At 38.6% G+C, this 26,848-nt stretch overlaps 1 protein-coding gene and 1 long non-coding RNA gene across 30 annotated transcripts in view; one reads left to right on the top strand and one right to left on the bottom strand.

The window, feature by feature from the left end:
- Positions 1–5,900, bottom strand: part of LOC145511505 (uncharacterized) — a 151,612-nt gene extending 145,712 nt beyond the window's left edge. Inside the window, exons 1-2 of the long non-coding RNA XR_014057904.1 lie at positions 5,771–5,900; positions 2,058–2,119 (exon numbers count right to left, since the gene is read on the bottom strand). This is a non-coding gene — a long non-coding RNA (uncharacterized LOC145511505). The remainder of the gene's footprint in view (positions 1–2,057; positions 2,120–5,770) is intronic.
- The window catches only part of MEF2C (myocyte enhancer factor 2C), a 176,163-nt gene continuing 152,549 nt past the window's right edge, over positions 3,235–26,848 (top strand). For 22 of the 29 annotated variants that reach the window (XM_081504935.1, XM_081504932.1, XM_081504919.1 and 19 more), the window contains exons 1-2: positions 3,235–3,401; positions 20,233–20,319. The gene's annotated coding sequence lies outside the window, so the exon portion shown is untranslated. Of the gene's footprint in view, positions 3,402–20,232; positions 20,320–24,796; positions 24,844–26,848 lie in introns of all 29 variants that reach the window. The other 7 variants (XM_081504928.1, XM_081504916.1, XM_081504925.1 and 4 more) reach the window with 1 other exon arrangement.

Raw genomic sequence — 26,848 nt, 5'->3', positions numbered from 1 at the left:
AAGTTGCTACCCTTAGCTTAGAAAACAATGTTATAATGTCTTCCCATCAATATTATTAAAAACATTTATCTCTGAAAAAATTATAAAAATTTCACTACAATGATAATTCAAATATTAAAGCAAATATAAAAATGACATTATATGATAGAATACCAAAGGATTAAAAAGGTTTAAAAATTCTTTGCAAGAGAGTATTTTAATTTCTGATTAAGCAAAATATAGTACAGTAGCCACTAGTCACATATGGCCTATCTAAATTTAAAGTAATTAAAGTTACATAAAACCTAAAATTCAACTTCTCCATTGCACAAGCCATGTTTCAAGTGCTCAAGAGACACATATGGCTGCTGGTTACCATACTGGACAGTGCAAATAGAGAACACGACCATCATCACAGAAAGTTTCTACTGAATAATGATGGTCTTTGTCAGAGAGACCACTACTGATGAACTGATGTGCACTGACCAGTTTATTTCTGTTAAGTCATTTTTCCTTTGGTATAGGAAGTTAAATTAAACCTCTTCAATTTAAATGATTTTTCTGGAAGATCCATATTCTAAAGTAACTAGTTGAAGTTGTGCCATAAGCACTGCACCGTAGATTTTCTTTTTCCTCTTGCAACATGGAGAACGGAATTTTTAAAAATTCCATTTCCTCAAGATAAGGAATTATAACATGAGCTAGTTTTCCCTTTCAACTTGCATTTTTCTTTCTTTACAATGATCTGCTCTAACCCTGCTCTGCTTCAAGCTTTACCCAGCGATGGCCTGACCTGTGTTTTGTGGCAAGGCGTACCTAGTTGATGCAGAGCGCAGTACTTCAGGCCTCTAACTCCACAACTAGTGAAGTTCATAACTAGCATTAAACAAAAACCTCACAACCTAGCCAGGTCTTCCGACCAGGTGAAGGGTATGTCTAATTTAGTGGAGAAAAATGTTAGTGAGATCATCTCTGTCACTCATGCTTAGCAGTGAACCATGCAGCGAGCAAAGACAGAAATATAACAGTAACAAAAGTAAATACAAATTACATGAAAAACTCGCAAATCACAGGGCTAAACCAGCTGCATGTAAACACAACTCCTGAAAACCTTGAGAGAAGTAATACATCTGTGTTTAAAAGACTGGTTAAACCATGTATTTGATCCACGTGGTAAGAAAGGAGGTCTGTAATTACATGAACATACTTTTCAGTATTTTCATTAAAAAGTAAAGTGTAATTAATAATCACTTACTATTAAAAATAGTTTTGATTTTAAAAGTAGAAAGGTCATATATGACAAACATAATAAAGTCCTGGTAAAAAAACACTTGATAAGTAATCCAATTATTTTAGAAATGAATCTTTCACCAGAACAGCACGTTGTTGTGAAACTAAATTTCCATAGAAGATTCCATAGTTTCTAAAAAATTACTTAGCACCTTGAAATTAGCCACAGAATGTACCTTAGTCTGGGGGCAAAAAAAGAAAGAATAAAAATGCCATGCCAACCTCCCAAACCATTCTGCAAACAGATTTTTATATTTTGGAAATATAAACTTGCTTTCAAGATTCTTTGGGTCATTTAAATACTTAACATCTCTTTGCTCCCTTGCACACTTCCCAAGCAAGTCTAAAACCAAATAAACTGCTACAAATGTTTATCAACAAAATATCAATTTTCCAAGTCATTTTTCTTCATTTTTAAAACTTAAGAAGTTTTATTACAATTAGGTAACTACTCCTGGCACAAGGCCTCTGAAACACTGTCTGTCAGACACTATTGGGTCTTTGAAAAGTTGGAAACTCTCAATTCATTAGGACTTTGAGTAGCTGTTTTGTACCTAAGAATGAGAATTGATGGAGAGGTTGTGACTGAACACATAATTTTATGAAATATGATCAAAACATAATGGTTTTGTTATGATGCACATAACAATCAACAACCTGTTTCTTTTTAGCAAGCTCCTAAAAAGTGCCTCCCGTATAATTATTAAATAAAAACACTCACTTATTCAGTACTCAGCTAAGCTTTTAAACTCTGAATAAGAGAAGCACACAGTGAGAGAGGTACTTACATGGTTTCCTTGGATACTGGGTGATGCCATTCAGGTCTATGTTTTTATCTGAAAGTGGTGCCCTGTGGAGAAATGAGGCTTGGTGAGTGGCTGTTTATACATAGTAAGTAAATAAGAACTTTGTTTATTTTACAAAGCACTTTTGATTTTGACCTAGATTTATTTTTCTCGTCACACCCAACCCTTGTAAATGGCAATAATACAGGAGAACAGGTACTTTGCACAATTCTTTTTAACACCACTGAAGGAATCATAATTATTAAAGCAGAAACTCTGAATGCCATGGCTAAGCACATTACTCCTTGGGCCGCTTTATATATCTTGACTACTATATTGACGTCAGACATATCAATGAACACCGCCTGCCTCTCTCTTTTCCTTCAAAAAGAATTGTTCTTGAAGCATCAATAAAGAAGTTAATCTAGAAAATTCACATAAAGGATAAACGTCCTTACCATAATCAAAGAATAAGAGACCTTTAGCTTTAGCCCGCTCCTAAACACTTCAGGGTTTCCACAGACCTTAGCTGCCATTTTAAATATTGTAGTGGGCTCCTCGAGTCCCAATGGTTTAAGTGCTATGAGCATACAATTTTGACATTCAGTCTGTCAGAACTACATGCTTTCTAATTTTGGTAGCATGATTAATCCCTCCTATGTGATGAGTTTTAACCGTCTAATATTTCTTTGGGTCGAAAAGAACAAATGAGCTACAGCAAAGAATGGCAACTAACTCGAACGCTTCACGCGATTTAATAACCCGAAATGAAGTAAGCGTGTGCTAGGTTTCCATTAAAAAGTTTCCAGCCACAATTAATTGAACAAAAACTCGTCATGTTCCAAGATTATTCTTGGAAATGTAATTTTGAAGTCTATGTGAAATAAGGAAACTTACTTTTTACCATATGAAAGCAATCTCATTTTTTCAGGAATGATTTTTGGATAGACTTCCGATTTGACATTTTCCATTTGAACGAGCAGCGAAGGGGCTTGTGGGGGAGGGAACAGGTCTGTGTTCTTTTGCCAGCTCTGACAAAGGTCTGGTTGTCAGTGATACCTTTACAGCTAAATTTACTCCAGAGTGACAGGAACAGGTGCACCTCGGCCTGCCAGACACTTGTGCACAGGGATCACGCATCTTACGGCTTGACGATCAAGGGGGGAAAGCCTGGGTCTTCATAGAAAAGGAGAGGAGACAAACGCAGCCCAAACTGGGGGGTTTCTCTTCAAAGCCAGCTGGTCTGGCTTTATTCTACAGGAATTTTTTTACCTGTCAGAGTTTGGACAACAAAGCCCTCAGCAGGTGCTGACGGGTACAACTTCCTGGAGAAGCAGAAAGGCGCTGGTGAGTTTCAATTGCCAAAATGTATTTTTTTAATCTCTAAAAGTTCATTTTGTTATCTTGGAAGAGGCACTGCTGAGGTACCTACATTCAGAAAGCTGATGAGACCACTGGAATCAGAGCCAACTAACTCAACAGTGGGTTTTCCTGGCGTAGAAAGTAGGGCTGTTACCATTTGACAGTTTTTTAGAGGAAAGAACAAAGTTTTTTTTTTTAAGAAAGTACTTTATATTTTTAATGTTGTTCTCGCTCATTACTCTCTTCAGTATCTGAGAGGTGAAGAATTAATTATATATATGATGCTAGACTGTTCAAATAAATACATAAATATCATTTCGACGCCTTTTAATCTAATTCTGTCATAATCTATTCTTTCTAAATAAAATGTTATTTTTCAATAAATCTCCAAACTAAAATGTGAAATGGTACATGCTCATTTCAAAAGTTTCATGGGCTAGAATATTTTATGTGTGCATGTGTCAGGAATATGATTAGAGAGAATACGAAATTAATTTTATTTTTAATGAATTTTTAAAACATGTATTGCCCAGAATATTTAACAAATAGAAGTGGCAACATTTTCTCATTACAAAGAGTTTCTTTAGAGGAAAGTCTTCAGAATAAACAATACACTATTAAAGCATGTTTTTACGTCACTGATTTCCAAAATTAGCACTTTTATATACTTGGTGTTTTTACTTTGTGAATTCAAAAGTTTAGGCAAAAATATTTTTTTCAGAATAGGATCTTAATTAATGCAAACTATGGAAAAATGAGACCACATGTTAGGACATATTTTTAAAAAGTGATTCTATTTCAAGGACTCATTCTTTTAACTATGCTTCACAGCATTTCTCTACAAATTGTTGTATTATAGCAAATTGAAAACATTTATTTAAGCAAGTAAGGAGCTTAAAGCTGGGGCCTATACATAGTAAACATATGAAACCACTTTAATAACCAAATTCCATATTTGCAAGCAACATGGACTAATGAATGTAAAAGATGCACAGCATACATTTATCAAGAATGCTATAAATTATTATGCATAAAATCAATTTTATGGGCTGTGGGGGGTAGAACTGGTGGTGCTTAAGAAGAGAAATGCTCCTACCATATAAATTAATACTATAAGACAACTGTTTTACTCTGATGAACCCATAACTAATATTCAATCTATATGCTTAACACATTGTCACATAGTGGGAAAATAACAAGGTCTGATATTTTTTAATGACCACTATATAGAAAACAATTTTCAGATCAATGATGACACAGGTATGTAACAAATTTATATGTATCATTCTCTTTCAAATTAATTTAATTGCTGTTTAATTACAAAATATGTGTGGTTTAAAAAATTATCAGAAATTATTCACCCCACCAAAAAAATCTAATGTTTTTAAAACATAATCTTATCTACATTTTAATGAAAACATATTTTCAAATCTCAAAACTCAGATTTTCATTATAAATTATTACATGTAGAATGTGGTTCAGAACAGTAAAGTGCATTTTATTTTTTAAAAAATTCATGTACTTACTGTGGTTTCAAACTGCTCTTTTTATGTAATATTTTATCAACTTCATCATATTGATTTTGGCACCTGAGTAACCATGGTCACTGAAAATTTTAGATAACTTCATTAGCCTCTTAAAGAATGAATATGCACTCCATGCCTTTGATAATTTTTTTTTTTAATCTGGTCTGTTAAATCCTATATTCGAAAGAAAGGACTCAATTTGAAAGATGACTACTGCAAAACTGAACATATATTTTTAAGTCAACTTCAGAATTGTATTTATTAAATTTTTATATGCAATACAATTGGTTATAATTATAACAATATTTGTCATTAACACTAAGTATAAGCAATACAAAAACTTCTTCCAAATTATTTTTTATGACTTTAGTGGATTATTTAAGCGTGACTGAACCTATAAGAAACATTGTTAGGTGTAGCCCAAATATTTCTACATAACTAAAATTTATCATTTTAACTCTGCCCTAAATTATTGGCTTAATCTAAAATTCTATGATAAATTCTTTTAATTATGAGAAAAAGTTTTAACTCCTAGTTCAACACGCAGCTACATGTTTGTCCTTTCTGATAAACCTTCAACTTTTATGTCAGAAAAATACCTATGCCAACTCCCCACAATGTATGGGGATGGTTTCTTTTAATCAGTCTTAGTCAGAAACTTGGCTTAAAGTTGCAATGACTCATATATGCCCTAAAACTTTAATTTTAAAATGCATGTACTTTAAGTGTTATTTGCAATATATCTTCGTATCTTAAGGACAGTTTTTAGTGGAGAAAAAATAATTATTTTCCCCTTTCAGAAAGACATTTGAAAAACATTTTGTTTACCTTAGATGGTCATAGGGAAGTTCTCCAAGCAAATAACTTCGACAAGTCATATTCCAAATATCAATCTATTTAATTTCAGTACAAAGAAGTTTCCAGCTAAACTGGTTTACTTGTAAGTATTTAAAGAAACAAAAATACTTTGGCAGCTTTATATGTATCTCCTCATTGACCAGCCACCTGACTGACAGCTGTCAACTGTCTGTGTGCCAAATGTAACCCAGTAAAGATAAAAATTACTTATTACTCATCCCTGTTGATAATACCTGGTGCCAGTAGGTTTTCCAATAGGAATAACTAGACTGTAGATATAAAGAAGTAAAAGAGGAATCATTTTAATTGGCTACCATGGCTCCTTTGTCACTAACTTGTTCCCCCTTCTTTTTCTTATTTATTCCACTTCTCTCAATGGCCATGTGTCACATCCACAAAGAGTTCATTTCCTTAAGGAAATTTCAGATGTATGTAACAAGTATGTGTCCATGAATAAACTGAGCAGCGAGTAATGATGGCCATGCATTTCTTTCAATCAAATCATCTTTTAAGCTCATGAAATCTTTGAAAAAGTCCTTGAAGCTTTCAACTACTTATTTTAAAGAAAATGAAACAGAAGCACAAAAATGAAATTTTTCCAAGGTCACCAACCTGAGGATGTAGATGTAGACTTGGGTCTGTCTCATAACTTCATATCCAGTGATTTTTGTTTTCTTCCGTTAGACTTAAACACGTGGACTGTCAAACTATATGTAAAAAAGTGTACATGAAAAATTAATGTGACTTACATTCCTTTGGAGGACCATTTTCAGTTACCAAATTTAATACCTTACTAGAGAGATACAGTTTTATCAAAGCATATTAAAGTGTAGTTTAATAAAATAGCATAAATACATTAAAATATCTATGGTATAAATTCTTTTTTAGATTCTCTTTATTACTTAAATTGATTTCTAAACTGAAAATGTTTATGGTGCTTATGAAATAGCAGAAGTAAAATATAATCAATGGCAGCATAAATGTTGAGAAGATGAATGTAGAAATGAAAAGTTCAGGTTGAAAATTTCTTATATATTAGGGGATAATTAAAAATACCAAATATACCAAAGTATAAGCATATGTATAAAAGAACACTCAAGAGAAGACTATATTAAACGGTTCATATAACTGACTCAACAACAGACTAGATGGTGTGTGTGCGTGTGTGTTAATTACTAAACTTCTCTGGACCCAAGAGGCCTCATCAGCAAGTGTTTTCTAACAGCTAAGAAATTCTATAACTCAATAATCCTGTATTAACATAAGTGTTTTGTATTTATTCATATAATTATTAATTATATTAATAAAAAGTCATATTGCTATGATTTTTTATAATGCTGCACAATACACTGATTCAAGGACATGAGGATATAGTCAAATGTTTTCTGACCCTTCAGAATAGAAATTGTTTAGAATATATCTACCATGTTCTAAATGTAAAATAATTTATGTTAACCCTGGGCTTTGGAGAAATATTTGCCTTTGAGAAGTGTCTGCTTTAAAATCCAAACATGGAAATGAATATTTTTGAAAAGGAGTTGGCGGGGGTGGGGGGGACTTAAAACATTGATATCAGATATGGGAGGAAACTGTGGACAGGGTTTTCCTGCAAGGAATTAGTCTAAAATAATCTCCAATAGCTCTCCGATACCATTTAGCAACTAAATTATATATCTAAATTTACAAATGAAATTTGCTTATTCTATTACATTTAGTCCAAATCAACATTAGTCATTAATCAGCAAACCATTTAACAATATGCAGTAACAGTATGAAAATCAATTGCAAGCAAAATAATCAGTAAATAATATCCATTCCTAAGAATTGGGAAAGACGGGGTGTCAAAGCAAAATATGCAAAATCACAAGACTTTCAAATAAATTCAATCATTCCTCTGCATTTCAAAGGGCTGTTAGTGAGGGTGAATGATTTGTCCCCCGTCTGCCTTTGAAGGATCATAAATGTTTTCTCCTTAGAGCTGAAGACTGTTGTCCACCAGAACAGAAGCAGGCAGCTGAGCTGTCTCTATTTCACTGCTTAGTAATTTTGTAACTGGAATGGATGAGACTCTTTGCTGGGCTATGTGTAAATCGCAGGAAAGGAAGTTTTAGGTTTTAAACAGAAGGGGTTTCCTCTGCTGCACATCCCAAAAGGAATCTAGGCCATATTGGTGGGTTCCTGTCGGCAGTGGCTTGCTCTGCCCTCTCCCTATTGCTGTAAGTAGCCCACAATGTCAGCATTCCAAATAATTAAAACACCAGTATTAACCTATGAAATCAGCAGACAAAACAAAATCACTTTGTAATACACTACTGTTCAGTTGGCTATATTTTTCCCACTTGGGTACCCTGGTAACAAAACATACAAGGTCTTACCCAGGGATGATATTATCACACATAGCTTTGAATTTTTCAGTGTGTTCTATAGGCCTGAGTTGACACAAAGGACTTAATGTTCATTTAACGTTTACAGTTTCATAAAATGGGACACTTTTTTTCCTATTCTTTTTTTTGAATTGAAGTATAGTTGACTTACAATGTTCTGTTAGTTACAAGTGTATAGCAAAATGATTCAGTTATACATACATATATATACACATATATATATGCTTTGGAAAAGAACCTGATTCTTTTCCATTATAGGTTATAACAAGATACTGAATATAGTTCCCTGTGCTATACAATAGGGAGACTTTTTTTTAATGGAAAAAAAAAATGTAAGCCAGCACATGAATATGTCTGTTTGTGTCAGAAAAACACTGGTACAAGAAACAGGCGTGGTAGAGGCCCCCCTAATCTGAAGTGTTAAAAATATCTGTGTCCAAGAGAGGCTAATGGCAGCAGCTGGGCATGGAAAGAGGTTAAAAGCCTGGGAATGTGGATCCCTGTGCGGCCTCAGAAGCCCGTGTCGTGAAGGTTTCTCCTGATGGCTCAGCAGACAGAGGTAATTAGAAGGAAGTAAGGGACATTTATATTGATTGAAAGCTTCTTTCGGGAAAAGTCACATTTCTTACATGATCAAGAACAACGCTGGCCCTGGGTGTAGGGAATCTGGGCTCACAGCAGCTGGTGGTCACTGAAGCAGGCATGTGTTTGCTGGCCAGTTGTCACTAAAGGTAGAGGTTCCTGGAGCCAGAGCTCATTTTACCGGTTTTGCTGAGATTCTGGGATCCCAGGAACATATTCCACCCAAGAAAAATAAGCACTTCCCCTTCGATAAGTGAAGATGAAGAAGTGGACAGAAACTTAGGAGAATTAGGTCCCCACATTGCTCGACCAGTTTTCTAACTACCACGGGCAGAATACACGTGGCATGTCTTTTTCGTTTGTTTATAATATGAACCAAGACAGGTGATGGAAAAAAATCTGTACCATTCTGAACTCTCATTCTTACTGTTTTGAAAGGCATTCACTAACTTAGAAAGTTCCATAAAACTTAAGTTGGGAGGCCAGGAATGAATAATGGAGAAAAGGTAAGGTTATGGGATTAGGACTTCACAGATTTTATGCTCACCCCTACATTCAAGCAGTCCCTGGAGAAGGAAATGGCAACCCACTCCAATATTCTTGCCTGGAAAATTTCATGGACAGAGGAGCCTGGCGGGCTATAGCCCACGGGGTCACAAAGAGTCGGACACGGCTGAGCACACGTGCCCATTCAAGCAGTAGCTTGCAAACAAAATGTACGTAAGAGACACTGGAGGAGCCAGTTAAAATGCTGATTCCTGCGACTGAGGCCCAGTGGGCCTGAGGTGGGGCCCAGAAATCTGGGCATTCTGCTAAACTCTTCTCTGCGCTAAACTGTTCAGTCCTCACCACAGCCTTCTCTTCTTAAAGAGGGTCAATTCTCCTGCTCTATGCGAGCAAGAAAACTAGAACTTAGGGATCTCAAGACCTGAAGGATCAAAGTGAACATATGGAAATGGGTACAAATGTTATACGTCCATTGTTATTTACTTGCTGATATAATTGTGCTTAAGTAGTTTATTTAATTAATTTTTATGTGGATTGGCAAATGATGAAATTTACTCAATACTAGTGAATAAGCCAAAAGTCATTCTCAAGTTCTACTTAAGTTTCAGGCACTTGATAGTACAGCTTGAAATACGAAAAATGGCTTGAACTGACTCTTCGGGAAAGTCATCAACAACAGCACAGACGGTGGTTATTATAAATGTGTAGGTACAGACATTCAAGTTTTGGAATACTCAGTTAATCATCACTGACCTAGGGAGTTTAAGAGGTTACAGCCTAGCAATAATGTAAGGAAACCACAAGCTTTATTCTCCTGTGTGCGAGTCATTTTTGTTGCCATAAGCTACACAAACTAGAACCTCACAGCTACATAAGAGTGAGGTGAGGACGTGTGGATGGATGAACACAAATCCTTCACAAATACTGGATAAACAAGATAAGCATGTGATTTATTTGCTGTGAGTTAATCATCATTGTAATCATAGAGCAATTATAGTGATTAATAAAAATAATCATAGAAATTCTTCTATGACCATATTGCCTATAGTATACATCATAGGTTGTTTAGGAAATAAGCAGCTTTGTTAGCAGTATTTTATTTTGTAGTGATTCAGATAAATAGAAAATATTATTAATGAAATCCTATGGTTCTGAAACAAAAAATGTAGCTTTCCAAAGCAATGAAAAAAATCTGATTAATAGCCAGCCATGGTAGGGCGCTTTACTGAGTTTACAACTGAAAATAAAAAATTGACAACTGAAAATAAAAAGATGGAGAAGAAAAGATGAAGGAAAGACAAAAAGAAAGAAAGGGAAGGAAATTTAAAAGATGGGAGTATATCTATTGATTGGCTATTTAGTCATTTTTAAAGGAGCCAAAAGGCACACAAAAATTGCAGAATGTTTCTTAGTGCCCCACTTTAAGTAGTGTTAAAATCTTTTACTTAGAATACTTCGCTTCTGAATAAAGCGATCTGATTTGATATGGATGCTCCATGTTTATAGGTGTAGCGCTATACAAGGTTGAGAAATATTTAATTTACCTGCCCCACCTCTGCACATAGGAAGAGGCTTTATCAGGGATTTCATGGAGGAGAGAAAGGGCAGAATGCATTTTCCCCTCCAACCTTGTACCTCTCCCCAACCCTACCAAATTCTTCCCTTCATCCAGGAAGCAGCACTACTCTTAACACAGGGTTCTTATATCTCCTTCAAGATGTTTCTGGAAGAATAATCACTAATTACACCTCTAGGAGCTGTTGGAGTGGGAACAAAAGGGAGTCACACAGGGTGAGACCAAGGAACGACAGAGTAGGCTGTGGGCACGGCACACGCAGCAACCGTGTGCAAAGAGGGAAGAGAAGAGGTGAGCACAACAGCAGGAACCAGAGAGCACTGGTTTTATTTTAAATAGTAAGCAGACAGATTCTCAAGCATCAGGATATTCTGCTGACAGAGAACGTGTTTTTCAATTCCAACCTTTTCAAAAACAGTAAAAATTTCTTCCTCAAGTGAGGGCCAGGCTGCCCGCTGACCTGCACCCAGGACACATCTCTGTCAGCCAACAAAAGGGCGGCGGCCAGGAGGGAGCGGAGAGTACTGAGAGTCTCCTCCCCGAAGCATCTCTAGTCCAACACGGCAGGGCATCTGTGGAATCTCAGTAATCACGGATACTCCTTTGGATTTTGAACCCTTTGCAGAAAACTCTGGAAGGGAAGTTCATTTAAAGGCGTAGCAACGCATTGTTACTGCGTCACCGAGGGAGTGGGGTTGGAGTGCCTGTCTCCTCTGGTAGAACACAGGCCAGGAGAATCCCGGAGGCTTCTGAGGAAGGAAAGGACCTCGTGGGTCACATCAGGGAGAGGCCGTGAGGAGATAGGGGCGCTCAGTAAAGAGCTATTATTGATTTTAAGCACTGCTGCTGGGTGAGGGGAGCATGCCAGAGTGGAAAGGACAGGCTGAAGGTGAGTAGAGGGAAGCAGGGAGACAGAGACAAGTCTCAGCCACCTCACCAACTGCCTACACCACGCAGAGAGTATTGATCTGAAAGGACTTAAAAATTCAGCTTGAACAGGAAGCATATCTATAATAAATATAGTAATGTTATGCTATGCTTAATAGCATAATATTCTACATATTTGTGCTAAGTTTCCTTAAATTGCAGAGTAAGATCATGTCATCACTAAGCAATTTAGATGTCTGATTATTCCAATGTAGCCTTGGTGGTGGTGGTGGTGGTTTAGTCGCCAAGTCGTGTCCGATTCTTGCAACCTCATGAACTGTAGCCTGCCAGGCTCCCCTGTCCATGGGATTTTCCAGGCAAGAATACTGGAATGGATTGCCATTTCCTTCTCCAGGGGATCTTCCTGACATAAGAATCGAACCCAGGTCTCCTGCATTCCAGGCAGATTCTTTACCAACTGAGCTATGAGGGAAGCCCGATGTAGCCTTACTCTGGGCAAATGGATATATAATTATTTTCATGTCTGCTAAAGTCAAGTATTAATACAAAAAAAAGTCTCTGAGAAGAATATTACATGGAACACTGACGAGGATAATATAAATTGGTCATCCCAAAACATAAGATCTCTTGATATAATGTATATTGGTTTGATCAACATATGGTCATAAATATGTCTTATGCATGTGTGCTAAGTCACTTCAGTTGTGTTGAACTCTTTCCAACCCCATGGACTGTAGCCTGTCAGTCTCCTCTGTCCCTGGGATTCTCCAGGCAAGAATACTGGAGTGGGTTGCCATGCCCTCCTCCATGGGATCTTTCCCACCCAGAGACTGAATCCCGCATCTATTATGTCTGCTGCATTGGCAAGCAGGTTCTTTATCGCTAGCGCCACCTGGGAAGCCCAAATATGTTCTTTATTTATTTCATATATGAAATGCTCTAATATGAAATAAAACTGCTTTGAAACACGGAAGCTGATAGAAAAGAAGTGGTCATCTAAAATTTTAAGATAACGGACACTGAGATGTTTTTCAGGAATATGGGATAGCCCCTGAAAGGGAACAGTATAATGATAGCTAACATTTATTGAGCATTTTCTATATGCCAAGCACTAAGTGGCTATGGAAATACAATTTTATGTACTCTAGTCAGCAAAATTTCCTCTTCTCATTCAGGAAGTTCCCATCATTTTCCCCATTTTACAACGAGGACATATAGAAAATTAAGGTCAGATGGTTATTCAGTGTCTGAGCCTGGATTCTAACCCAGGGTCTCTGATTTACCCTTTCCTGTCTGTTGTGTATTCTCCGAAAAGGTATTTCCCATAATGTTCATACAATGATGTACAACTTTCATTAGTGAAACTGACTTTTTAAAAAATGATCAGACCTTTCATGAGTGTTACTCACCAAAATGTCTCCTTAAAGGCTATACCACATTTATATAATGGACACCCTTGAAATTTCCCCTTTGTATCTGCGATTAGCATCAATTTAGGACACCAATATCATATATCAAATAATCTGCTGCTTTGTACTCACATCATAGTTTCTATCAAGCACCTTGTTCATTACATTTGGTTTGGATTTAGTTTCAGCAACAAATTCATCCTTAATGATAATGATTTGCTAACAATCAGACTGTTAAGACCGCAGAGCAAATTCCTAAGGATATTTCTGTTGAGCCTTCATCACTGAAATAAGCAAATAACCTTCTAAGGCGTCTACCTTGAAGAGGATGACACAAGGTTAGATAAATATTTGTAAAATATTTTCTGGTTGGGAAAAAGTGTCGATTATACCATGCCCTGCTCTCATCATCCCTATAAGTGAGCAAAGGTTTATGAGTATAATTAAGCAGTAAGCACTGTAGCTAAGGACATCTATTGGAAACAAACCAACATAGTTTCACGTTTTTTGTCTGGCACTTAAGAGTTATGTGACTTGGGGCAGGTAACATTACCTCTCTAAGCTTTAGTTTTAAACATGTATTAAATGGGAGAATAGTAGTACCTTCTAAGAGACTGTTATCTAGATAAAAAGAAAAAGTTTATAAAGGAGTTAATGCATTACTGATGCAACACTGATAAGTAGTGAGTGGCCATTATGCACTGTGAACTTACTTATTTCAACCCACATTACAAGTAAAAGTTGCTCAGTCGTGTCCAACTCTTTGAGAGCCTACGGACTACACAGTCCATGGAATTCTCCAGGCCAGAATACTGGAGTGGGTAGCCTTTCCCTTCTCCAGGGGATCTTCCCAATCCAGAGATCGAACCAGGGTCTCCTGCATTGTGGGCAGGTTCTTTACCAACTGAGCTATCAGGGAAGCCCCACCCACATTCTAAAAAAACAGTAATATTTTTGTACATATACTACAAATACATTTGTATTACAAATCTGAATATTATTGATATAGAAATATTTAGCTACAAATTCGTTTTAAAAGTTTTCAATAAGAAATTAGATCTCTTTGGTTTGGATCTTTGCCTCAATGAACTAGTTGTTGTTATTTAGTCACCAAGTCATGTCTGACTCTTTCTGCGACTCTGTAGCCTGTCAGGCTCCTATGTGCATGGGATTTCCCAGGCAAGAATACTGGAGTGGGTTGCCATTTCCTCCCCCAGGGGATCTTCCCTACCCAGGGATTGAACACGTATCTCTTGCACTGGCAGGCAGATTCTTTACCACTGAGCCACCAGGGAACTAGTGAGCCCCAATGAACTGGTATCCACTGGTAAAAACAAACTGGTTTTAATCACTAATTTAAATTTCAAAGTTTTATTGCATTTTATTTTCAGTTCTCATCATATTCCAAAATAGAGAGATTGCCTCCCAAATAATGCAAATTAATTCTCTCTCTAGCAAACTGAAATATAGATATAATTATGTATCTTTTTGTTTTTAAATCTAGTGGGTATTGCAAACATATATATCTATGCACGATCTTGCCTTCTTGAAAAAATACAATTTTATATTCTTTCGTTTGGTTTGAAAATTTAGCTTATAAATGAAATATTGTAGAAATAATTTTGTAAGTTTTCAGCTAAGTAAAAAACCATCATTTGGAAAATTATCTAGAGAGAGGAATCAAGGTAATGTGATAGCTTTGTCCTCTCCTTTCAAGAATCTCTCCTCTTGGTGTTCTTGATGAGGACAGCTAACATGAATAGCAGATATAAACTGTTTATTAATGATCTTTAGTCTGTTTTTTTCCTGTAGTCCATATTTATACCTATCACAACATCAATAGGAATCATACACATCCCAAGTGGGACTTTATTAAACAAACAAAAATTGCAAAATGCTATGGTTTCTGTTTTTCAAGAAGTGGCAAACAGTCTCCTAGATATAGCTGTAAAGTTGATCATGAGTCCAACAGGGAACTACTTCGAGCAGTTCTTCTGCTTGAACAGAAGGCACCATTAGACATTCCACGGGCTCCTCTTTCTTGGCAGGCCCACGCCCAGCCCCACTGCCATAGATGGCCACCAGACATTTGGAATGACCTCAGGAGATAATCTGAGCAGGCTCTGCCCTGAAGAATTCAAGCTAGTGGGAGACCGAAGATATCAATGTTTTCTTGGCTGACAATAGCATAAAAAGGTCAACCAGGGTGAAAAGAGGACGGACTTGGAGTTTCCAGTGCCTTTTCAACAACCAAGTAGCTAACAAGTATAAGGAAGCATCTCTCAGGATGCCTGTGAAAGGGAAATAAAGCCACCTATAGACGCTGAGTCAGGAACTTTTAGGATTAAAGAGATCTCTATCTCTTGAAGGCAAAACTCATGAACAGAGCTCATCCAGAACTAATCCACAGCCTTCTGACAACCTACTTCTCCAACTTTTTCTAGTGTGGCTACCTCGTATGGGTGAAAATGAAACTCAGTGGTGGAGAAGTAGAAATTCTTTGCTGGAGAATAAGAATTGCTAACTTTTACTGTAGTTGACCACTTTCCCAGCTCTGTGCTTCACACTGAATTTCTTGCTGAATGCTCATAACAAAGTTTTGAGGTTAGTACTTTCTGTTCTATATTTTATCCATGAGGAAACTGAGGCAAAGAGTAGTTCAGTAAGTTGTGTATAACTATACAGTTCCCATAGGAAAGAGCCAACTAGCTTTTGGTCACATATATTCTCCCTAGCCAGACTAGCCTTTTCGGTAGTCAGCCATGGAGAGGTTGAAGTTTCCAGCACACTGCAAGCACTTGAAGAATCCACAAGATATTCTCTTAGGCTATCAGATTTCAGGAGAATAGGAAGAACGCTTTCTACCATGAACCACATGCAAATGGTAAATTAATAAAAGAAGTAATACAACAATTCAAATACACATCAGCTCAGGAGAAATTCAAGCTTTAAAAAACATTTTGTTATTTTTTAAAAATTAGCTATCACTATGAGTACTCATCTGAAATCTTAGGGGTCCTTCACTAAGGGTTAACTTAAAAGCTAATTACCATAATGTCCAGAACTAATATCAACAATTTCACCCTGAAATAACAGTAAGAAACACAGGGGATAATCATTGCAAAACCAATCAACCAAAGCATTGAAGTTAGAAAGTTTGTGCTTTGCCTCTAAATCTGTATAATGTTTTGTCTTCCATCTTTCAAATACTGTAATTTGTAATTAAGTTTTGTTCATGGTACAAACACTTCCAGTCAAATGCCATGCTAGTGATATGAGTCTAAGACATAATCAGCGTATCTGATAATACCCTCATCGAATTTGAGAAAGATTATGCTTTGCTAACAATTCTCACCTTGTGTAATACCTTCCTCCCTGACCTTAAGTGTGCTTTTAGCTATTACTTTAAAAAGATAATTCCATTTCCTCAGAATTTTTAAGTACAACTAAGCACAATGTTATACCAATTAGTCTCTTTAGAAAAGCATTATATGTAATCCATGACACTGCCAATAATACATTTTTAGTTTGAGAGAGAGTGTTATTCCCTACTTATTCTCACACACTTTATTCTTTATTAAATGGAATTTCTTCTTGGAACAATACTTAGAAATATTTTTCTCTTGTAAAAGGGTACTCTTGTCTAAAACCTTCTGTCAGGTCACCTTTCTGTACAGTTAATTTGCCTCACCAACTCCAGGCAATGGCCCTGGTCTGGCAGAAAGTGTACTATACTTTGTCAGGTGACCTTATCTTCTTTCCAAATTGATGTCATGATTTTGGGGTACACATCTAACTTCCCTTCCCTGTAAAAAATTACTGTGTTAAGTGTTTCCTAAGACCTCTTTCAGCAGGAAGATACTGAAATTCTGACTTTACAACCTTTCACACTAGTGCCAAGAAACACAAATGCCAAGAGTGTCCTACAATCTGACTTGTGTCATAAAGCAGGTTCTTTCTTTTACCAATGTTCATTTAAAACTCTACAGCAGCACATTCCAACAGAACTTTAGGTACTGATGGAAACATTCAACCTCTGGCAGTCAAATAAGGTAGCCACCAGCCGCCTGCGACTAGAGAGCACCTGAAATGTGACTAGTGTATCTGAGGGGCTGATTTTAAATTTTATATAAGTTTAATTAACTGAAAGAACCCCATGCGCCAGGGGCTGCCATATTGGTAGCCGCTTATAGCTTCAAGGGCGTGACAAGATAAATATTCTGCACCTTTGATTGATACAGCCAGGCACTCCACCATGACTTTGGAGCACGTATCTCCCCAGAGCTCCACGGACAGACCAAAACACAGCACAGGCATTTCCATTTCGTGATAATAATTAGACAAGCGAGCCCCGCACGGTTCTCACATGCAAACCAATAAAGAGAGAAGAAAGGGGGAAGGACATTTGGGGGATTTTGTGTGTTTGTTTTCTCCCTCGTATCCCATTTCTCCTTGTAGCTAGCTGATGGCCTTTCTCTAGCCAAGATGCGAACGCATCCACTGAGGCAGCTTCCCTGCTAAAGCCAATGGTTGGTTGCTGATTTTTTAAAACAGTCCTTTGGACCCCCGAGAACGTGAGCTTAAAAAAAAAAAAAAAATCCAGCTCGGGGACCCCGTCCTTTTCCTGTCTGCGTGCCAGGTGAGAAAGCAGCCGCGGCAGGCGCGGGAACGGGGCGGCGGCTCGACCGGCGCGCACCACGCGGTCGCTCTCCCGGGCTCGCCCAGGGCTGGAGCGCTCGGGCCGCCGGCGCCACCGACCGCGTGCCAGCGCTTCGTGCACGTGCGTGGGTTGGCTCGCCCAGTGCGGGGCTCGGAGCGCGCCCCGAAAAGTCTGCGGGGCTGTCTCTCGCCCACCCAGGGTAAATATCCTCCAGGTCCCCACCCCAGATCAGCAGGGCAACTCTGCGGACGCCGCCACCGCCCCCCCGCCCCCCAACGACTGCAAAACCCACCCCACCGGCGTCTGCGTCCTCCTCCATTCCCCGGAGCCCGAAACGCGGCCTTCTCGCCCAGCCACCGGCCCTCTGCCTGTTCCCCCTCCCCAAACACCCCCCGCAACCCCGCCACCCGCAGCCCCGACGGCCCCGCTGTTAGACGCCAGCCGCTGCACGCCCCGCTGAGCTCCCCCTCCGCGCGCCCAGGCCCAGCAGGCCCCCAGAAGGGCCCGAGCCCGCCTCCTCCTCGCCCGGGGCGCTCGCACGTGGCGCACTCACCCCCTGCGAGCTGCCTCCGAGCTCTAGAAACGCGCCCGGGGAGGGAGCCCACCCCCGCCCCCTCGGCTCCGTCCGCGCAGGGGGGGATCGTGGGTAGGGGGGGAGTGGAGACCGACACAGCAAGGAGTGTGTAGGTAGTGAGCGCGGGGCTGGAGGGGAGGACCGGCAATAATTGGCTGGCTTTGCGGCTGCTGCGCCTCTGCTGAACGCCTAGCCGGGGAGGATTCACTTTCCACACAAATCAACCTGAGGGACTGCTGCTGCCTGCAATCAATAACTCAGCGGAGGGAGCTGCTGAAACCAGAGGCGTCCCCGGTCTGGGTCTTTAAAAGGGGCTCTTGGGTACCGGATCCCAGTCCCCTTCTTGCCATTCCCCAGACAAAGAAGTGGGTACCAAAAACGCAGGGCGGTATTTTTCACCCCCATCCCTACCCCCGGGAAAGCTCTTTTTAAAATTAAAGGGCACACGGGTATCTAGAAGGAAAAAAAAAGTTAAAAGGGGAAGTGTGAAAATCCATTCTTTGAATTGAAGGTTTCTGTGATATTTCAAGAAATGGAATAGAATCAATGTTCCGAAGAGCATTTAACAATTTTGTAAGTAAAAGGTAAAGTCTATTAAATTTAGCCATGCATATGGATACTTTTTTAATGAACTACACATTCGCAAGCAAATTTGTGATCCAGCCTTATTTGGGCATACTGAGCCAGGAAAAGGAAGAAATGTATCATAATTGTAGTGGCATTTTTAAAAGCCTTAACATATCTTTCAGACATTATTTCATGGAGATTGCATTTCTGTAAGGTGAAAAGGCCCTGGGAGATGTGTATTATGATTCCTACTTAATAGACTGTAAAACCAAGCAGAGCTGAAGAAAGGGAATTCACCAGGTCATAGGGTACTGACTACCAAGTTGAGACTAACTCACTGTGGACTTGAGTCTAAAAGACTAAACTGAGCTAACACCTCTAAAATAAAAGTGGTCAAAATTCTTCATTTCTCCTTGACTGTGAAGCAACTTAAAAATAAAAATTAATCTTAAGGATGTCAACCCAAATCTAGAGGCTTTATAAATCTTAATGACTCTCGACTACAAAAAAATCTTGCTAATACAAATGGGAAAATGGTTATTGACCTTCATTGTCCCACGGTTGGAAGGATTAGACCCATTCTGAAGCCAAGGGAAAGGTCATTTGTGTGCTCAAAATTATTGAAAGCTGCCAGAGACCAGAATACATAAGCACTTGTCTGAGCTCAGTACAGGTAAACACTGGAAGGATTGGGTACTACTGGTAATAGAATTCATTGTGTACTAAATTCATATCATTAATCCCAAAGTAGTAAAATTGGCTTTTAAGGATATAAAATAAGTCCTTTTAGCAACTTTAGTTGCAACTTCAGTATCCCAACCTGACAAATTTTGTTAGCTTGGAATATGATGGATTTGACTTTTTTCCTTGTAATTCTTCATTAGATATTAAAATAAAGATAAATATTGGATCTTTAAATATGAGATAAAGGATATGATTAAACCTTGGCTTGGAATAACAAATCCTTTTTATATTGCAGATTTTCTCAATCACAAGCAGTCCATATGGTGTATATACCATGCAATGAACTAAAGCCGTACCTAAAGAATTTTTCAAATTTAGCTATTTGGAACTATTTATGTTAAAGGTTATAAGTATTGTCACAATTAATGGTCATTTTAATTATTTTATATTCAATACACATTCATTTGGTTTAAAATTAGAATTAACATTAATGTTTCTTCAGATTATAAGTTTCATAAATAAATTAATTTGAATGTATTTTAATATCAACATTCTTTAACATTTTTTTTAACTATTTACTTTGTACTTTTGCATTTGTAAGGTGCCAAAGAAGAGCTGCAAACTGTGAAGTAACTTCTATGAAGAGATGAAGTGAAGAATGGAAGGCAAATGACTGGATGCGTATGTGGTGAGTGCTTAATATTTGTTATTATCATCCATCACAAAGTTAATTCATAAAGGTGAAACCACCAAACTCTTTGCCACTAGGTACTTATATTGTAAATATGTATAAAAGTGATGAGTGTTGCATAACCATTATGTGATCTATTATATCGCAATACCATAGCATTTTGCTTAAAGCTCACATGTCACCTTTCGGGGCATACCTTTACGAGTCTGTTTTACAATGAATCCGTTTCAGGGGAAGTTATGTATGTCATATCTACTGTAACTATAAAAAAGATATACCATTTTTTATGTGCTTGGAATTTCTATCCTACTACTTTTTATATCTGAACTTCTGTGTTAATCATGTTTGTGTTGAAAGTATTCTGGCTGAAGAACAGATACTACACAGTTGAATAATATTGAGGGGTAGATTAATCTATAGACTTTCTTCATTTTAGGGTGGGTTGCTGTGGCAACCACCCAGCTTACTTTAGGATAATTTTTTAAAGCTCACTTCAAGAGCTACACCCAGCGTAGGCCAAGCTTAAAAGCAGGCAGACCCCAGAGTACAGGTAGACTGCTGATTTAATGTAGGAAATTAATTAGGAATGAAGGGTGGAGTAAGATGATATGAGACCCTGACCAGAAATTAGAAATGAGCTTTCCCTAGAATTAAATCCTGAGGGTCATGCTTTCTGTACCTTCTGTGGCATTTTATTTAAGTATATTACTAAACTGTTATTTTGGGGGAAAAATAACTTAATATATATTTACATGTTTAATAAAGCACTTAACGATACTTATTTAAAAAGGAATATTTGGTGACCGGGGAGAGGGGGGGAGATGGTTTAAATAGTACCTCAATCCCAGACATCATTTTCACTTATAGGAAGTATCATCACCTTTTATGTAATAGGATAGGCCACTAGCTTCCAATTCGCTTAAAGAATATAAGAATTTTCTACTTTCCAATCACAGAATTGGAATAGATTGGAGAAGTCATTTAATGTGTAAGCAAACTGAAGCCCAGAAAGGACACACTAATTAGTTAGGCACAAACCTTAAACCAGAGAATCCAGGCCTGTTAACTCGTAGGACAGACTCCTCCCTGCACCAGAAAATATGTTGATCCTAGCAAAGTACCATTTGGTGGCGAGAATGAGGATGATTCTGGTAAAAAACTCAGAAGCATTTGAAGATGAACACAAAGCACGCCTTGGATTAACCACTCTGTGGATTACCAGTAAATAATTTTAAATCTCAGATGGCTTTCTTCCATTGTGTATTTCTGCACAACCTCTTCTGTTCCAACTGTAAAGGCTCATGGGAAGGAAACTCATGCTAATATTAACTTAGGTCACACATAATTAAGAAGCTAAATCTGCTGAGGGGAATATTCTATATTTTAAAAGGCCAATTGTGGTCTTATTTTCCAGATCTTATTTTCAAATCAGATCAATCCAGATCTTATTTTCAAGTTATCCACAATGTGGGGTTATACCTACTTTTGAATGCTTGTATTATTGTTGATAGTTTTGGGTTTGTTACAATGTTTGTTATTAAATAATTCTTTAAAATGTTAAAAGGTAAAAATAGTTTCTTTTTTAAGGAAAGTAATCTAAAACTAAAGTGTACTGTGGTAAAAGTCATGTATTGCCTATGTCTATTTGCTCCTGTAAAATAAGCTGCTACACTTCATTACATTAATTTCAGACATCATGGCAATAAACAAATGTTCCTACAAATAATTTGTTTTGTCAGGACATTTATGAATCTGGAAAAATTAATTTCCTTTTACCGCTATATATAGACATACCTTGATACTCAAAAATGTCAATGCACCTTTACATTTTTGGATTTTTTTAGAAGTTGTACCTTACATTAAAACCTAATATAGATTATCTCTGCCATAGTATTAAAATAAATTCGTGGTAGTAACAAACTCACCAGATGAAAAACAAACAGGCCAACAAATATATTTTAGGTATTAATCTGCAAGAAATAATAGTCTTTCAGGTGGTTTTTGCTTTGTGACGGTTTGCCATGCTCTCCTATAATAATAGTAAAAGATTCATCTTATCTGGGCTGATAGTCATAATGGTGATGAGCTAGTTGGACTTGCCTGTAAAATCAACCTTCCCCTTTCAAGTGAAGCCTAGACAGCTAAATGTTGAACCCACTCTTCTGAGAAAGGCTACTCAGATCAAATAGCCCTACAATGAAGCAGGAGACTTTCCGATTCACACTGCCCTCACGTATTAAAATAGACTAGAGGCACAGTGCACAACTTAAGGGAAAATGCATCTAGTCATGGGGTTAAACACACAGTGCTGAAAGGAATTTTTTTTTTTAAGTGAGGAAATATCTTTAATTAGCTAGATATTTCAGTTTACTGTTATTGTGTACTCTTGTACATTCACATTTTAATTTCCCCAATGTATTTTCCCTTCTTTACACAATATTAAAATTTTTTAATTCGGTTTAAACATTTTATATAGTCCATAGTTCTACTGGCATGTAATCTGATCTTTTCATGGTTTGTGGACTAGTTGGTATATTTTATCTTTGGCTTAATTGGGCGTGGTGTAATTGGCTAGGGAGAGGAGGTGCTCAATTCTAGTAACCTTTCCTAAATTTTGAATATTAACCTTTTTTTTAATAAGGAAAAGTATTTGCTGTGCTTAAACCTTAGCACAAGTATCTTCCTTATCAGTCTCTATTGCTGCTTCCTGTGCAGCTGAAACTCTTCAGGATAAGTGAAGTCATCAGCTATCGGATAGGGAAGCCTAATGCATTTGGGAAGTTGGTTTGGTTTACATGTTAATGCCTTGGAGAAAATCCCATCTAAGGTGTGGAAGAGAGATTGTGGGAGGAGTGAGGGGGGGGGAACCTCCGGGGAAGCTGCCGCCTCGGTAAATATTTCCAACCTGATTAGAAAGTTCATGGCCCCGAGATGAAGTCGAGATTTCAAATACCGGTCATGCGTTTATCATTTTGTACATTACTACCAGTTGAGAAGCGTTTCGGCTCGCCTTCTAGCCCTCCAACCTCTCGGGGCCGAAACCCCGCGTATTCAGGGCGTGGAGGAAAATCGCGCGCTGGAATCGAGTGGTGCAGGCATCCTGGACCGGAGCTCTTTACGCGTGAGTCACGGAGGAGCGCTCAGACCAGTGGAAGAATGAAGTGGTTAACGCGACTCCAAACGGGGAGGGGGGCGGGGGAAGTCACAAGAGCAACTATTAGGGTCGCGCTCCTATTGGTCAGAGGAAAGATCCCGACTTTAGAAGGACTTTCCCGCTGGCTGGCTCGCCGCGTCCCCCGGGGAAGCGAGCGCGCCGCAGCCGGAGACTCGGCTCTCCGAGCGTCCTCGGCGGCGCCGGGAGAGAGCGAGAGCCGGGAGCCACCGCTCGCGGTGTCGTCTTCAGCTGGAGCAATAAAGGATTGTCATTAGGTTTGCGTATGGCATGTGCCATTACCCCACCGTAAAACTAAAATTAGCAAAATGTCAGGAATGGAAAGATTGATTCACCCAAGATGCAATTATCATTTAAAAGTGCTTGATTGAGGTACTGATGTTCAGTGATTTATTCTGCATACCATATACATAATTAAAGTAGTGTAGTGGAGTAATTTATCAATCTAGTTGAGACTGGAGGGGTGAGGAGGGAACTGCTGGATGTTTGTTTTATTAAAAAAAAAAAATTGCTCCGAGGTCTGGTCCCGCCCCCCTTTTGCAAGAGTGAAACTGATGATTTCTCCAGCTCGCGAGGCGAGAGAGAGGGAGTCAACGGTTTGGGATTGTGAGGGAGGGAGTGGGGAAAAAAAGGCAGCGCGCGCAAAGGCAAGGGCAAAATAAAATAAAGGGAAAAAAGGCAAGAGGCGCTTCATGGGATGGGCCTCTTAGAACCCCAAGCCGTGCGCTCATTTTTCTCCGCCACCCCCGCCTCCCCTCCCAATATCCTTCCACTCCCCCCGCCCCTCGCCTTTTTGACGCGATGTTTCAAAGGCTGTGAGCGGACTCTCCTTTTCCCATTCGTCTTCTGTCACTTCCTTCCTGGACGCAGTTTTCTGGACGAGTCTGGTTACTTTTAATCCGGCGGGCCGCCGAGAGCCACTTTCTCCTCCTCCTCATCCCCTTCCTCCTCCCTCCTCCTCCTCCTCCCCTCGCTCCTCCGAGCGGCCTCGGCGCGCGCGCGCGAATGCGCGGCCCCGCGCGCGCCTCCCCCCGCGCGCGCTCCTTCCGCGCGCGCGCGCGCGCACACACACATCGTTTCTCCAGCTCGGCTCGCTTCTGCTCGCAGTCAGACACTTGAGCACACGCGTACACCCAGACATCTTCGGGCTGCTATTGGATTGACTTTGAAGGTTCTGTGTGGGTCGCCGTGACTGCATGTTTGAATCAGGTGGAGAAGCACTTCAAGGCTGGACGAAGTAAAGATTACTGTTGTCGTGTTTTTTTTGTTTTTTTTTCTCTCTCTCTCTCTTTCTCTCTTAAGAAAAAGGAAAATATCCCAAGGACTAATCTGATCGGTTCTTCCTTCATGTAAGTACCTCTGACATTTCTCCAGGAAATAGAAATAGCCGGGGTATTGTCTCTGAAATCTGCATCAGTATATTCCACGGCACTGGGTCTACCGCTGTGCCTTTTTGAAGGTTGAAGTTGAGGCTTGTTGTGCATTCTTTTCTCTTAGGTTCCATGATTTTCTTGTGTGTGGCTAAAAGTAACTTTTTAGATAGTCCTATCTGTTTGCTATCAGTTGCTGAAATCACTCCTGACTTGTTCTTGTCACATTGGTGTGTTTAAAGTTTCATGAAGTTAGTGCACGTCATTAGCATGTTTGCTATGGTGGAGCATGTGGAGCCTAGTGGACTTCAGTATTTCACAGAATGTTCTGTGACCTTGAAGTACATGCTTTACGATTTAGCCGGCAGTTCAGCGTGGAAAGATGCTCCTGTGAGTCCCACCAGAGACTCTGATTTGCTTTGGGTTGTGCTTCTGAGCCACTAAATCTTGGGATTAGTTGGAGCTAAAGCATGGCTGTCTGTCAGAGTATACCTTTGTGCATCTCCTTCCGTTACCAAAGTGCTGGCTTGATTAAGGCTAATGTGGACAAAATGGGATACACTGGCCATGGTAGTCTACACATTTCACAATTCTTGTTGGGACTTCAGTACATATTCCTGCTCTTTAAGTCAAGTCAGATACATAGCTGTTTAAAAACAAATAAGGTTAAGTCACAGAAATTGCCGTCTGTTTGGACTTTGGCTGAAAGTTACCAAACTCAGTGATAAAGTTGGGCGCAAAGGAAGTATATACAGACGTGGCACATTGTTTGTTGTGTTATTAAATATTATGCAAGTATTTAAATTTAATACTAGTGTTCTGTCCTTCCCAGAATATGGCTAGTTATTCTTAAAGGAAATTGTATGTCTGAAACATGTCTGACTATTCTAGGTCCAGTGGTTACCATTTTGGGGAAAAGCCCTTTTTCTTCACATTTTAGGAATGTGTGTCTTTTGTATAAAATTCCTTTATATGTAAATGCTGACAGTATAATAAGTAGAATCAGGCTTTCTGCCAGTTCTCTAACCAGTCCTCAGTGGAGAATTGCTTTGACACAAAGTGCATTTTACTATTGTGAATCTGATTCTAACTCTAATAGTAACTGTCTTGTGAAATGGTTAGTGACTGCATGCATTTTCTAAGTGCTATGAAAGGAACTCTAGCTACCTCATTATACCAGTCAAAAAGAGTGACCAGCCTCTTTTTCACTGGCACCTTGCAATAGAATTGTGGTTGCAAAGTAAAGATGTTTATATAGAATATGATAACTCTGATCCCTAGGGACTTGGTAAGACATGGAAATGTGACCACCTGTGAACCCCATTAAACCTCTGTATTGCATACTAATTTTAGCTTTAAAGAGATTTACAATCTCCAATTTGAAACTAAAACATTTAATTTTTAAAATAATATCAGTTTTGGCCAGTCTTTGAGAACATTCAGTATGTACCAATATGGCACAGGCAGTTTCGGTTGAATATCGTGCAGTTAATAAACCATATTATTGTCTTCCAGTGTGTGCATGAAATTATTTATCAAGATAAAGAGATAGTTCTAAAGCAAGTGGATTCAGAACTTGACAGATAAAATGAGATGTACCTATCTAATGTCTCATCTCAAGAAGGAAAACAAATCTCTAAAATCAAGTATCTCATTCTATTTGTAGGAAAGTGTATTTGGCTATGTATTAGACTTCTAACTCAATCCTAAAAGTTTTCATCAAAACATACTTTAAACTCAGTGTTTGTTTAAAATATGGTCCCCTAGTCAAGTTAAGGAGACAATAGTTGGCAGTTATCTTTCCTTCGGATTTTACTAAACTTTATAAAAATCTGCTGTTTTTTACTAATGTAATTCACGCAGCTTTGGAGTATTTGTGGCATATTTTCCAGACTTCTTACTAAAGACAGTATTTTACCTCATTCATCAATTACATTCTGATTGCTGTAGAATATAGTGAAAGACAATATTAAAGATGTAACTT

Source organism: Giraffa tippelskirchi, chromosome 6, assembly GCF_054371585.1.
Source record: "Giraffa tippelskirchi isolate mGirTip1 chromosome 6, T2T-mGirTip1v1.2.pri, whole genome shotgun sequence".
NCBI classification, from domain to species: domain Eukaryota; kingdom Metazoa; phylum Chordata; class Mammalia; order Artiodactyla; family Giraffidae; genus Giraffa; species Giraffa tippelskirchi.
This window is presented reverse-complemented; position numbering and strand designations above follow the sequence as displayed.